The following is a 14,180-nucleotide window of genomic DNA, read 5'->3' on the forward strand; positions in this document are numbered from 1 at the left end:
TATTCATGTCGGTTATTCAATTTTTGGTATGTTGTACTAATTTCTTTTAATCTTTATCATGGCAGGTCACCAGGTATTGAAAGATGGTGGGCGCTGGTCCAGATCGCTCGACGAGTTCTTCCCAACCGCCCCGCACGAGGGGTGGTACTTCCCTTCCACCCCTATCTCTCCGTAGAGCCTTGGCAGGCAGTCTGTCAACACCACCTGTGGGTTCTTCTTTGTCGGCGTCATTGCCCACTGGGAGAGGTGCTGGTCGGGTAGGGAAGAAGGGGAAGGGTCCAAGGAGAGGTGGTGGCCGTGGAAGATCCAGGAGGACTGTTGAGCCGTCCTCGCCACCAGCACCAGCTCATTCACCCGAGCATAGGACTACTATGGTCGAACCGTTTGCGGGGGAGGCTACGGGGACTCCTGTCCAGGAGCCTGGTATTGATGGGCATTCGTCCCATGAGACTCCAGTCCAGGATCAGCCTCGGGTCGAGGTGCATTCGGCCCACGAGACTACGGTTCCGGAGGCTTCACCCGACGTGGAGACGCCCGGATGGGATGCCTGGCTGGATCAGACCGAGATGTCGGATTGGACCGAGGGTCCGGGTGGCTCAGGGGGCGGGGATGGCGGGGATGAGTTTACGGGTAGTGAGGGCGATGTGCAGGTGGACGAGGCCACCGTGTACCAGCGTGGTAGTACACGTCTCCCGGTCGTGCCGGCTACCCGCGAGCAGAGGCCGGTGATTAAACCTGAAGGAGATAGGTAAGTAAATTTACTCTTTTTTTAGCTTTTGCCTTCAAGTTTGTTCAAATATCTAATGCATTGACCTTATCATACTACAGGGGATGGGCACACCCTCGTGGAGTCGGCAAGCGAAACTCTGTCCTTGGTGTGCTTTGCCGGACAAATTTCCCGGGGTTTGTTACGTTGCTTGGTGAGGGTCAGGTTCCTACACTAGGATTTTCCAGGGAGCACTACCAGGCTGCGCAGGCCCCGCCGGAAGAGATTATAGATGGTGTCTTGTGCCACACAAGGGCCGAGATGGTGATCAAGAGCTTTTGGGTAAATTATCCTTTTACACAATCTAAAATTAACAATATAGCTAATTATTGTACTAATCGGTGTTTTCACGTTTGATTGCAGACCTTCTATCGGTGTAAGGATGGATATGAGGACGAGGCGGCCAAGGTTCTCGAGGTCGGGTGTAGGCGGTTACTACAGAACTTACGCCACGAGGCTCGGCCGCAGGCTATTCGAGACTACTACGCCAGGCGTGGTATTAAGAAGCATAAGAAGGATTGCCGCGGAAAGTTTCTGAAGAAGGAGCAATACATGAAGGTAATTACCTCTTATTAAGTCCTTCTACGTTGTTTTCTTGATTTCATTCATAGGCATAGCGCTCAAAATTCTTTCTAATAACTTATAGGTGCCCCCGAGATGGTGTGCAGATAAGATGGATCGTTGGGAGGCATTGGTTGATGAGTGGTGCACAGGCAACTGGCGAGCCGTCCACGACAATGTGCCGGATCGGCGTAGCCAAATGGTTGGTGTGCCACACCATCAAGGCAGCGCCAACTTACTTCAGTTCGGACGAAACTGGGTATGTGATTTGCTTCATGATTCATGCAATTATTTCTTCATGCTAATATTTTGTTCCTCTTTTAGGCGCATCACAATAAGACGGAGATGCCACACTTGTACGACCTTTATGGCATGGCCCATACTGCCTCATGCAAGAAGGCGAAGGCATTCTCTGAGTTCTGACCTGGATGATCCAAATAACTTCACCAACATATCATCCCACCACAAGCTCGTGACATACAGGGACACGGGGAAGGCTACGAAAGGGGATGACTTTAACCCGAGCCAGGAACCTTTGGATCCAGAGTTGGTGATGATATCTGGTGGCGGGAGGCCCCATGGCTCGATAGCCACTGGATATGGGATATTACGTTGTCCACTCACTCTCCCGGAGATCAACGCGCGCCAGTCGAGCAGGTGTCCTGAGATAACGCGTCGTCCACGGCCAGTCAATCTTGCCATCGAGGTTAGTTGTACGGACTAAGAAAACTTGCATCCATTTCATTATGTGTGTCACCATAGATCATTACTGTGGTAACGAGGAATGGTGTTTCAGGCTGCTCTTCAGAAAGAGAGAGCGGCAAACCAGGCTACTCTTGAGAAAGAGAGATTGGCAAGCCAGGCTGCTCTTCAGGCTGCTCTTGATGAGAGGGACCAGACCACGGCACGATTGATTGACGAGGAGAGGGCCCGGAATGAGGCGGGTCAATGGGCCCTGTACGAGCTTTTTGTGGTAAGTTTTTTTTTCACATTAGCCAAATCATGTGTGTAATGTCTGTTTCATTACTAACTAATACGACCCACTCTTCAGGGTCTGTGCGAGAAGAGCGGTCAAGTCCCTCCGCCGATGCCCGTCTTCTCTTTGATTGGCACCGTGAGTTTCATTATAAACTAGTATTAATAATTGAGTGTCATCATGCTAACTGAGACAATGCAAAATATCTTTTCTGCAGAATAACTCCTGAGCGTCATCGCACGACCCTTCTCCCGGTGTTTCTCCTCCTTGATGACCACTACGGTATGTTTCTCTTCTCCTCTTTCATATTCTCCTTGCCTTAATTTCCCCAACAATGACATAATTAGCCCATTTAGCTCCAAAATGCCATAATAACCTCAAAATGGCATAAGAACCTTGGTTAGCTCATTAATATTGTATACTTAGCTTGTTTTCCTCTAAAATGGGATAATTAGCCCATATAGCTCCAAAAAGACATAGTTAGCTAATTGAGCTCCAAGAAGAGGAGAAGAGGATAAGAAATAGGAAAAATGAAAAGAAAGAAGAAGAAGAAGATGAAGAAGAAGAAGAGAAGGAGAAGGAGGAGAAGGCCAAGGACCTTCTAGTCCTTCTCCTCCTTCTCCTCCTTCTTCTTGATTTCTTCTTCTTCTCCTCATCCTCCTCTCTCTTCTCCTCTTTCATATTCTCCTTGCCTTAATTTCCCCAACAATGACATAATTAGCCCATTTAGCTCCAAAATGCCATAATAACCTAAAAATGGCATAAGAACCTTGGTTAGCTCATTAATAGTATATACTTAGCTTGTTTTCCTATAAAATAGGATAATTAGGCCATATAGCTCCAAAAAGACATATTTAGCTAATTTAGCTCCAAGAAGAGGAGAAGAGGAGAAGAAATAGGAAAAATGAAAAGAAAGAAGAAGAAGAAGAAGAGAAGAAGGAGAAGGAGGAGGAGGAGGAGGAGAAGGAGGAGAAGGCCAAGGACCTTCTAGTCATTCTCCTCCTCCTCCTTCTTATTCATTTCTTCTTCTTCTTCTTCTTCTCCTTCTCCTCTTTCTTCTCCTCTTTCATATTCTCCTTGCCTTAGTTTCCCCAACAATTACATAATTAGCCCATTTAGCTCCAAAAAGACATTATAAGCTCAAAATAGCATAAGAACCTTGGTTAGCTCATTAATATTATATACGTAGCTTGTTTTCCTCTAAAATGGGATAATTAGCACATTTAGCTCCAAAAAGACATAGTTAGCTAATTTAGCTCCAAGAAGAGAAGAAGAGGAGAAGAAATAGGAAAAATGAAAAGAAAGAATAAGAAGAAAAAGAGAAGAAGGAGAAGGAAGAGGAGGAGGAGGATGAGAAGGAGGAGAAGGCCAAGGACCTTCTAGTCCTTCTCCTCCTCCTCCTCCTTCTCCTCCTTCTTCTTTATTTCTTCTTCTTCTCCTCCTCCTCCTGTTTCTTATCCTATTTCATATTTTCCTTGCCTTAATTTCCCCAACAATGACATAATTAGCCCATTTAGCTACAAAAATACATTATAAACTCAAAATGGCATAAGAACCTTGGTTAGCTCATTAATATTATATACTTAGCTTGTTGTCCTCTAAAATGGAATAGTTAGCCCATTTAGCTCCAAAAAGACATAGTTAGCTAACTGAGCTCCAAGCAGAGGAGAAGAGGAGAAGAAATAGGAAACATGAAAATAAAGTTGTAGAAGAAGAAGAAGAGAAGAAGGAGAAGGAGGAGGAGGAGGAGGAGGACAAGGAGGAGAAGGCCAAGGACCTTCTACTCCTTCTCCTCCTCCTCCTCCTTCTCCTCCTTCTTCTTTTTTTATTCTTCTTCTCCTCCTCCTCCTATTTCTTCTCCTCTTTCATATTCTCCTTGCCTTAATTTCCCCAACAATGACATAATTACCCCATTTAGCTCCAAAAAGACATTATAAGCTCAAAATGGCATAAGAACCTTGGTTAGCTCATTAAATTATATACTTAGCTTGTTTTCCTCTAAAATGGGATAATTAGCCCATTTAGGTCCAAAAAGACATAGTTAGCTAATTGAGCTCCAAGAAGAGGAGAAGAGGAGAAGAAATAGGAAAAATGAAAAGAAAGAAGAAGAAGAAGAAGAAGAAGAGAAGAAGGAGAAGGAGGAGGAGGAGAAGGAGAAGGCCAAGGACCTTCTAGTCCTTCTCCTCCTCATCCTACTCCTTCTTTATTTCTTCTACTTCTCCTCCTCCTCCTCTTCCTTCTCCTCTTTCATATTCTCCTTGCCTTAACTTTCCCAACAATGACATAATGAGCCCATTTAGCTCCAAAAAGACATTATAAGCTCAAAATGGCATAAGAACCTTGGTTAGCTCATTAATATTATATACTTCGCTTGTTTTCCTCTATAATGACATAATTAGCCCATTTAGCTCCAAAAAGACATAGTTAGCTAATTTAGCTCCAAGAAGAGGAGAAGAGGAGAAATGAAAAGGAAGAACAAAAAGAAGAAGAGAAGGAGAAGGAGGAGGAGAAGAAGAAGAGAAGAAGGAGAAGGAGCCCTCCTTATTCTCCTTCTTCTGCCCTCCTTCTTCTCCTCGTCTTCTCCTTCTTCTTCTCCTATTCTACTTCTCCTTCTCCTCATCCTCCTCCTCCTCCTCCTCCTTATTCTTTTTTTTCTTCTCCTTCTTCTCTTCTTGCTTCTTCTCTTTTTTCTTTAATTTAGCTTATTTTTCATATATATATGTTGTTGTTCTTCTTCCTCGGACTTTCTTATTCCCGTTTTGCAGATTGGATGTACTACATGCATGGAAGCTGGAATTGGAGTGCTTTAGTTCCCGTTTTTATTTGAGTTGATGAACAATGTGGAACTATATGTATATGTATATATGGATGAATAATATATGTGCAACTATATGTATGTATATATGGATGAAACTTTGTATGTGTTGGTTCTTTTGATATATGGGATGTACGTTGATGAACAAATGGCATTGATGAGCTTTATATGTATATCATATATGTGTTGTGACCTATTTATCATATATGTGCTATGAATTATATATATATATATATATATATGTGCTGTGAAATAGAAAAAATAAACAAAAATGTGACAATATAGGCTCTTTGCCGTCTGCCAGCTGATGGCAAAGGCCTTTGCCATCAGGCAGCTGTCGGCAAAGGTGCCACGTGGCGCCCAGCTGTGCAACCTGAGCAGCAGCAGCTGGCCATATAGTCTCTTTGTCCTATGCTTCCTGGGGGCGGAATGCAAAGAAGAGGGCACAGAGGAGGGGGAGGAGGGGTAGGCAGACGGCAAAGAGTGGAGGGGTGGAGGAGGTGGAGGCAGACGGCAAAGAGTGGAGGTGGAGGCAGACGACAGAGAGTGGAGGGGGGAGGAGGTGGAGGCAGACGGCAAAGCCTCCGTTAGCCCCTAACGGAGGCAACGCCTGTCGGATGCCGTCTTGACCTCTTTGCCAACTACTCTTATGAAAAGCTGATGGCAAATTTCTTTGCCGTCCGCTTCGGTGAGGCTAACAGCAAAGAAGCTACAATGCCGTCGTAGGCTGACGCGGAATTTTTGCCAACAGGAGTTTTCTTTGCCGTCTGTGTATTTCTCTTTGCCGTCGGTGGATTACTCTTTGCCGTTTGTGATGGCAGACAGCAAAGAAGCTAATTCCTGTAGTGATTGGTTTGTTAAACGTTGGTTCTCTATTGAGGGAAATACTTACCTATACTGTGTTGCATCATCGGTTCCTCTTCACGAAAAACCAATACAGATCACAAGTATCAGTTGCCGAGATGCATGGTGTGCATATGGTGATAAGTGGTGAAAGTGTGTGTGAAGAAGTACACCCCTACAGGGTTTAATGATTTGTTCAAATAGTCGCGTCCTTGGATATGGAATACTTGGAAAACTAATGTGGTACATAGACAACTTGAAATGGATACTCTAAAATGTGCAATATAAGTGTGAGTTCTATGGATGGCCTTCTCGTAGGGAGACGAGGAAGGACCCATAATGCTCTATTGATGTGGTGAATATGTGGACTCCTATGCGCTATCCCACTAAGGGAGTTCCAGATTAAGGGGTCCTCGAGCGGTCGGGTTGTCCCTTATGGGCCGATCATATGGGTTGCGTCATTGAAGACTGGATTATCTGACGACTGTGTAATCAAGATGGAAAGCTCCGAAGACAAGGCATGCACTCCAAGGCAGGTGGACCAGTTCGGCCCATCTACCACCGATCTATGTCCGTAACATGTAACCCTAGGGGTCGTGGTGTCTATATAAACCAGGGGCTCCTATGCGTAGAGGCAGGTTATCTCATCTAGGGTTTAGCTCCTATGATCTCGGGGTAGATAAACTCGGTAACCAACGTTCCCCATCAATATAATCAAGCAGGACATAGGGTTTGACCTCCTCAAGAGGGCCCGCACCTAGGTAAACATTGTTTCCCCCTCTTTCCTGCAACCATCAATCTACGCTCCACAGTTCGAGACCCCTACCCGACATCTGCTCGTTTTGGCACCGACATTGGTGCTTTAATTAAGGGTTCCACCGTTGGATCGCCGAAAGGATCGATGGCTCGCTTGATCATCAGCGATCGAGTCCGCAATGAGGGCATCTTCGCCCCCCAACACGTCTCCGTGCTCGGCAACTTCACTCCAAGCACGGACATCCTGGCCAGATCCGAGGTTTTGTCCCCGGTCACCGGATAAGGTTCAGAGAGTTTGAACTCTCCACCGACTCGCGAGGCAATCTGTTCTCTGCTAAACTCACGGCCTTGGCCAATGAATTGCAAAATAATGAAGCCCTGTCTCCGGGTCCCCTGTCCGACCATGGTGTCGGTCCCCTCCTCTTAGAAGAGGAGGCTTCGAGCTCGAAACGGACCACAATGTCCAGATAGCAGGATACTACTACTGCCGAATTGGCTTCTTCTCCGAAAGTCGTGGAGGTTAACTCCAAAAACCTACAAAGGATTGGTCAGGTCAGCATGACGATAGTAAATGAGACGCTCGACCAGATCGAGTCACTTCAAATCTCGCCTACTCGAAGTCCGACTTGTTCGATGATCAGCTCCGAGGTGGATTATGGAGACTTTTACGACCCACCCACCACCCACTTGATTGCCACCGTCGAAGATCTAACCGACGCACTAGACTACACCTTCGAAGATCTTGAGGATATGGACGACGAGGCCTACTACCCTACCCCCACAAACACCCAGAAGTGGACCGCAACATCTACCTACGATATTTACACCGTAGACATGCCTCGCGATACATATAACGTAACACCCTAGCAAAATGGCGATAAGCCCATAGAAGATCCCTCAAAACACTGAAGCCGCGTAAGCGCTTCAAGGCAAACAAGGGAAGGGGCTTCGCACAAGTCACAGGGGAGAACGCGATCCTGATGGGCATGGCAACCCCGAGGCTCCCGAGTACCAAACTTAGGAACCGGCCAATGACGGTCCCGACAGCCGCAACAACTCGGAGATGATGATGATTACCTCCCTCCCGTCGACGACCTCAATGGCCTTGAAGTTGAAGAGTTCATAATTACCAAAGACCCTAAAGGCCAGGAACAATTTTGGCAACAGCTTGTAGACACTGCCCAAAGGTTAAAAGAAAATCAACAACAACTCCAGGATGAACAGGATACCATCTATAATAGGTGGACAAAAATCCTAGCGGCGAAAGAGGGATACAGGACAGAATGGTTAGACCAGAAGAAAACATATGTGCCGACTACTTCTCCCACAGTTTAACGATGAGGCCCCTGAACACGTGTCCCCCCGATGCACCGACTACGACCAGCCCGATCGCCCACCGAGAGGGCGCGACAGAACGACCGAAGAGAACGGGTATAGACCCAAGCGTCCGTGCAGAAAAGGTAAAGAGCATATGCACCAGGGGAGAAACCCAAGCCACGATACTTCAAACAAGGTCGCAACATGTCCATCTACACACCCAGGAGGTACTCTCCCACTCGATGGGATGACGAACGACTTTGGGTCGCTTACAAGAGCAGAGGCAGGGACACGTACCAGCTCAACCTGGAGTCGATCTCCAAAATAGCATAGCCCGGATCAGTGGCGCCGCCCACCCACTGTGTTTCACGGATGAGGTCATGCAGCACCAGTTCCCGGAAGGGCTAAACCCGTAAACATCAAACAATACGACGGGACAACAGACCCCGCCGTGTGGATAGAGGATTTACTTCTCCACATTCCTATGGCCAAAGGAGATGATCTCCACGCCATAAAATATTTACTACTAAAACTCAAAGGACCAGCACTGTCGTGGTTTTGTCACGGTAGATATCCTCGTGAAAGGACTTAGTATTGGAGCCATCGCACCTTGGTGGCGACGCAAAGGGGTTGAACGGGAGTGAGACGGCGATTTACCCAGGTTCGGCCCCTCGTCAGGAGGTAAAAGCCTACGTCATGCTTTGTGTTGTATTGATGGAGTTTCGATTACAACGAGGGCCTAACTCGGCAGACCTAGCACTCGATGATTTCTAACCTGCCCTCTTCTTCCCTGGGACTCGCCTTTATATACAGGTCGAGTCCCTAGGGTTTACCAGGGTCCTTTTCTTTATACAAACCGTGACTCTTACGATATCTAAGTCACCACCTTTCCAAAGCTTGGAGGCCTTCTCTGTCATGGACTCCTTCTGGAAGTTGTAAACCGCGATACAACCTTCGGTCCTACCTGGCCAAGGCCCGAACCATATTTTAGATGAATCGCCAGATTTGGTGACCCGCCCAACTAGGGAAGGTTATCAACAGATAATATCCCCAACATTAGGCCCCAGATTGACTTGAATTTCCTTCACGCCAATATCCTTACTCAATTAAGGGCGATTCATCTTCACCCCTTTTATACGCCATGAACTTAAACCGCCATCTGTTGTGGAAAAACTTGAGTCGCCAAACCCTTTCTTGTTGGTACCTCCTTATCCCTTGAATCCCGGAAAAGACAATGACGTAATCCCCAACGGATCCTTCGGTATCGTTATCCCAAAATTTTCGGGGCGCCATCATGGCGAATCTTTATCTTTTGGTGGTTCCCGCTCGTGGCGACTCGACCCTAGCGCATGCCCTGATAAATAGGAGGGAGGAAGGGACTGGGCGCATTCCACCTACCAGTCTTGTCGCCCTTCTCTTCCCCACTATCACAGCGAAAACCCTCATCGTCTTCCGAGAGCTCCACCGCCACCCGAGGACCTCGTCGCCATCCAAAAGCTTTGGTGCCGCCCGAGGACTTCGTCGCCGTCAAGTACTTTGTCGTGGCCCAGCAGTTCGCCGCCGTCGACCGTCTCGCCGTCGTCGAGCACCTCGTTGCCGCCGAACACTTCGGTGCCGCCCGAGGTTTTCGCGCCCGTCCGGGACCTTCATCACCGTCGACCGTCTCCAGCCGAATCCACCAGGTTAGGTTTTTGTCATTCAAGAGAAGATCCAAGTTCCTTTTCGAAGTTCATCACTGCCGTGTTCTTGGTGCTTCCCGAATAGCTTTACTTGTTCCCGATTAGTTGGCGGCGATGATAACGAGAAAATCGATGTCTTTCATACCTTTATTTGTTCGGCTTCTACTTGCATACTTAGAGCAGGGCTTCACCAAATCAACATTATTGTCCCACCTTAGTTGCAGGTTACTATATCCAGTCATTTTCCGCGTTCATTTCTGTCTGCCCGGTAGATCCTTAATCTGCCGCTTGTCAAGTGAAAACTGTTTGTAGTGTCATACTTCACCATTTTGACAAACACCACTGATGCTTTGAAACACCGCTCCCTTAAGTAGCAAAAGTTTCGCAAGTCGCCCTGGCAACCTGACCCGGACCTTCGTTGGTGGATCAAAAAATTTCCGCAGCCATCGGGCAAATTATTTGGCGAGTCAAATGAAATCTTTTCACCTTTTTTAGTAGATGTTTGGCGTGTCAATTCACCCGTAATTTTATCCCTTTGTAGCATGGGCGCCGTTTTCAAAAGCGACTAGCTCCCCACCAAGGTTAATGATGCTATACTAGATGATTATGTGAAACGGGAAATTTGGACCCTCAGGAGATTATCGGTTGGCGCACTGGGTTAGGAGAAGAAATCCCCAATCCCAAGGAAGGGGAAATAGTTGTTTTTGTTGAAGACCTTGAGCGGGGCTTTAAGCCGTCTGGATCGAAATTCCTCAGAGACGCCATGGCTTTTATGAATGTCCGCCTCCAAGATCTAGGGCCCAACTCGATAAGCAATCTATGCCAGTTCCAGGTGTTTTGTGAGGATTACTTGCGGATGGAGCCCTTAGTTCCCTTATTCTGGTACTTCTTCCACTTAAATCGCCAAACAGAATTTCACAATGGCCCCAGCCTGGAGCTTGGTGGTGTCAATGTTCAGCGTCGCAGGGATAGCCCATTTCCGTCACTCGCCATGCCAAGCCACCCCAAAGGTTGGGGCGAGTCTTGGTTCTATTGCCAGGAGACTTCGCTTGAGGGCGAAAACAAACTTCTGGGTTATAGGGAAGATCGCCTTCCAACAAATTTCAAACTCCCTGATAAGGTCACCGAAGAGGAGGAGTCAGACTTTATCCCAGTATTGTCCGAGTTAAGATCTTTGACAAACAACGGCCTTACTGGAGTTGACTTGATCCGCTGCTGGGTCGAATGGCGTATCCTCCCTTTAAGTCGTCGGGACGGGTTAATGTGTGAATTCGACGACACCCTAGATCATCCTTAGTGCTACTTCCACACGTCTCTGACGGAAAATGACATTGTAACCATCATCAAGAAGCTGACCGGCGAGCCCGCGGGAAAATGCGGCCAAATAGGTCTCAAACCTTTCTGCAAGATTAACCCGGCACCAAAGGTAAATAACTTTAACCCGCCTTTTGTCTTTTACCCCTTACGTCTTATTCGAACTACGACCTCTTATAAATATGCCATTTCAGAAAGGTGATAAATTTTGGTCCAAGAGGCCAAAAAAGTCACCCATGAAGCAAGCTAGGCCGCCTCCAAAGAAGAAATCCAAGGGCAAGGGCAAAGCTGCTTTTAGCGAACCATCTGAAGCCGATGAATCCCAAGTCGGCGACGCACCTTCGGAGGTAAAAAACTTATCCTCTTTTAACTCGCCATCCATTACTGATAACTTTGTATTTACACCTCTGCATCTCTTGCGTAGAATGAAGACAATGAAAGCCAGGAGGATTCTGTAGAGGTAATTTCTGTTTCCTCCGACTCATCTCCTTCTCCACCTAAGCCGGCCAGGCGAATTTGTGGGAAAGTTCCCTTCTCATCTCCAAATGCTTGTTTGGATCCAAATTTTCTTCTGAAGAAAGCACAACACACCTCAAATCGGAAAACTCGAAGTCATTCTGGCGATCTGGTGTCCGGTTTACCACCAAGAAACAAGAAAAGGCCAAATGAGGTATCTTTTAATAACACTTCTTCGGGTCTTTTTGGATCGCATTTGTAACTCGCTCATATCTTCGAAGTATAACTTTTTGCAGAGTTCTCCTCCTAGATGTGGCGACTCAGTAATGTCGGCACTTCCACCGATGATCCGTGTCCCTGGGTAAACCTTTGATAATTTTTACTTTTTAGTCTGATGGTGATAAATTTTCAGCTCTTTAAGTGCACCTCCTTCTCCTTTCAGGGCACAGGCGAAGAAAAGAAACACTGGAGGGTCAATTCCCATTACAACTTCGGAGCCTATCGGAAAGTCGGCGCCGATCCAGGATAACCCGGACCAAGACAAACCTGAAGATCAAGTGGATCTCCCCAGCTCTCCCAAGGAAAACATGGATGCACCTAACCCGCCAAGTCCATTGACAACAGCAGAAGACCCGGACGTTGTGGTTATCACCGGTACTCGTTTCTCTAAACCGGCCACAGCGGTTTTATCGAAGCATGTATCATCATTAGGTCAACCTATTCTTGAACATGAACTTTCCAAGGCTAAGCTCTCCCAATATGAAAATCTGGAATTCAAAGAACTTTGCTCTAGCTTTGCAAGTCGCCTGGAGGCGAGTTATGAGATGGAGAAGAGCCTACTTCGGATCCTGAAGAACAAACATGAGGTACATTTTGTTGTACACTATAATATCCTCATTAACCCCCAAGGGTCGGGTCATCAGTAAAAAGACAAGTCGGGTCTTGATGATTCGAAAAACATTCAACCTATAACCCCCAAGGGCCGGGTCATCAGTAAAAAGATGAGCCGGGTCTTGATGATTTCAAAAAAATTCGACCTGTAACCCCCAAGGGCTGGGTCATCAGTAAAAAGATGAGTGAGGTCTTGATGATTTGAAAAAGTTTCGACCTGTAACCCCCAAGGGCCGGGTCATCAGTAAAAAGATGAGCCGGGTCTTCATACTGTATAATTTTGTCTAAAAAATTATACATTAGCCCCCAAGTGTCAGGGATGTTGCTTGCAATAATTCTGAGACTTGCCCCTTAACTATATGCTTCAACAGGAATCACTTATCCAAACTGAATCAGCACTTGGCGACTTGAAGAAAAATTAATCCGATCAGCAGGATTCCCCGGCGAAATTAGAAGAGAAGTATCAACTGCTCTTATCTGAGATGGAGAAGCTAAAAGCTGACTTAAAAAGGGCTCAAGCTGATCAAGATGCTTTAACAAAACGAGCAGAAAAAGCTGAAGCCAAGTTGGACACTGTGCAACAGGAGCTGTCCGGCATAAAGCGACACATCTCAAACATAGCGCAAGCTGTCTTCGGTAAAAACCAACCTTTTGACCTTTGTAAACCAATAGCTTTATATAAATCGCTGACTATCATTACCTCTTTAACAGGTCCGAGAGCCGCCAACCTTCAAGATGTTTGCGTCCTGATGCTGAAGGCGATTTACACGTTGACGGAGCAGCTATATACCAGGAGTGTGCTGACTGTGAAAGCAGTGATGGGCGCCAAGGAACCTATAACATCAATAAATAAGATGCTTGGCTTCTTATCCACTCTCCCTCCCCAAATTGGCGAGTTAACTCGGTCAGCCGCCCGGAAAGTACCGTTGACCACTCTGAGTCGGTGTTTAGCATATGCTTCACAGATAAACCCAAAAGAAGTAGCGGCGAGCTTTCCTCAACTCAAGGATGATGGGTGAGAATTCGTTGAAGAGGACTATCAACGTGTCGGCAAGGACTCCCATTTGGCGGCGACTCAGCTTGCTGCAAGCCTAGATTTATCAAAATACCAAGCCGCCTACGACAAAAAAAACAAGAAGGTTAACCCGCCGACCTTTGTGACGACCAGCTTAACTCCGCGTCGACCCAAGAATCCTTTTGACTTGGACGCAGATCTCTCATCAGTTCTGACCGCTGAAGATGAGTTCGCCACGTTATCCAAATGTAACTGGGTACTGGGCGACTTGCAAATTGAAGTTGGCCAAAGCTCGCAGCAAGTTGATCCAAGGGCATCAGCAGAATAACACCTCATTGATTTGGCCATGAGAGCCATGTAATAGGTCTTTTTAGGAATCAAAACTGTTTCTGTGATATCTTAAAAACCCTTATGTCGCCTTTTAGGCGTTTTGAAATACTTGATCCGCCGTTTGAGGCTTTTATCATAATACTTGACCCGCCATTGAGGCGTTTTTATGATGCTTGATCCGCCATGGCTAGAGTGATTTTGATCATCAACCTGTTCTAAATTTGAAAACATATATCAAACCATCTCAGTGAGTAATAGGTGATAACAAATAGCAATCGCCCCAAGATATTTTGAGGCGAGTCAGAAAAAAGTCTGAAAAACCTTGTGGCAATGCCAGGGAGGTAAAAAACAGCAATTTCGTCGGCTCATAAAGTCGCGACAGGATAGGGCGAGTCAAACAAGCTCAAGCGCCACCCAAAATAACAATTTCGTCGGCTCATAAGGTCGCGACAGGATAGGGA

This window comes from Hordeum vulgare, chromosome 4H, assembly GCF_904849725.1.
Source record: "Hordeum vulgare subsp. vulgare chromosome 4H, MorexV3_pseudomolecules_assembly, whole genome shotgun sequence".
Taxonomy (NCBI): Eukaryota; Viridiplantae; Streptophyta; class Magnoliopsida; order Poales; family Poaceae; genus Hordeum; species Hordeum vulgare.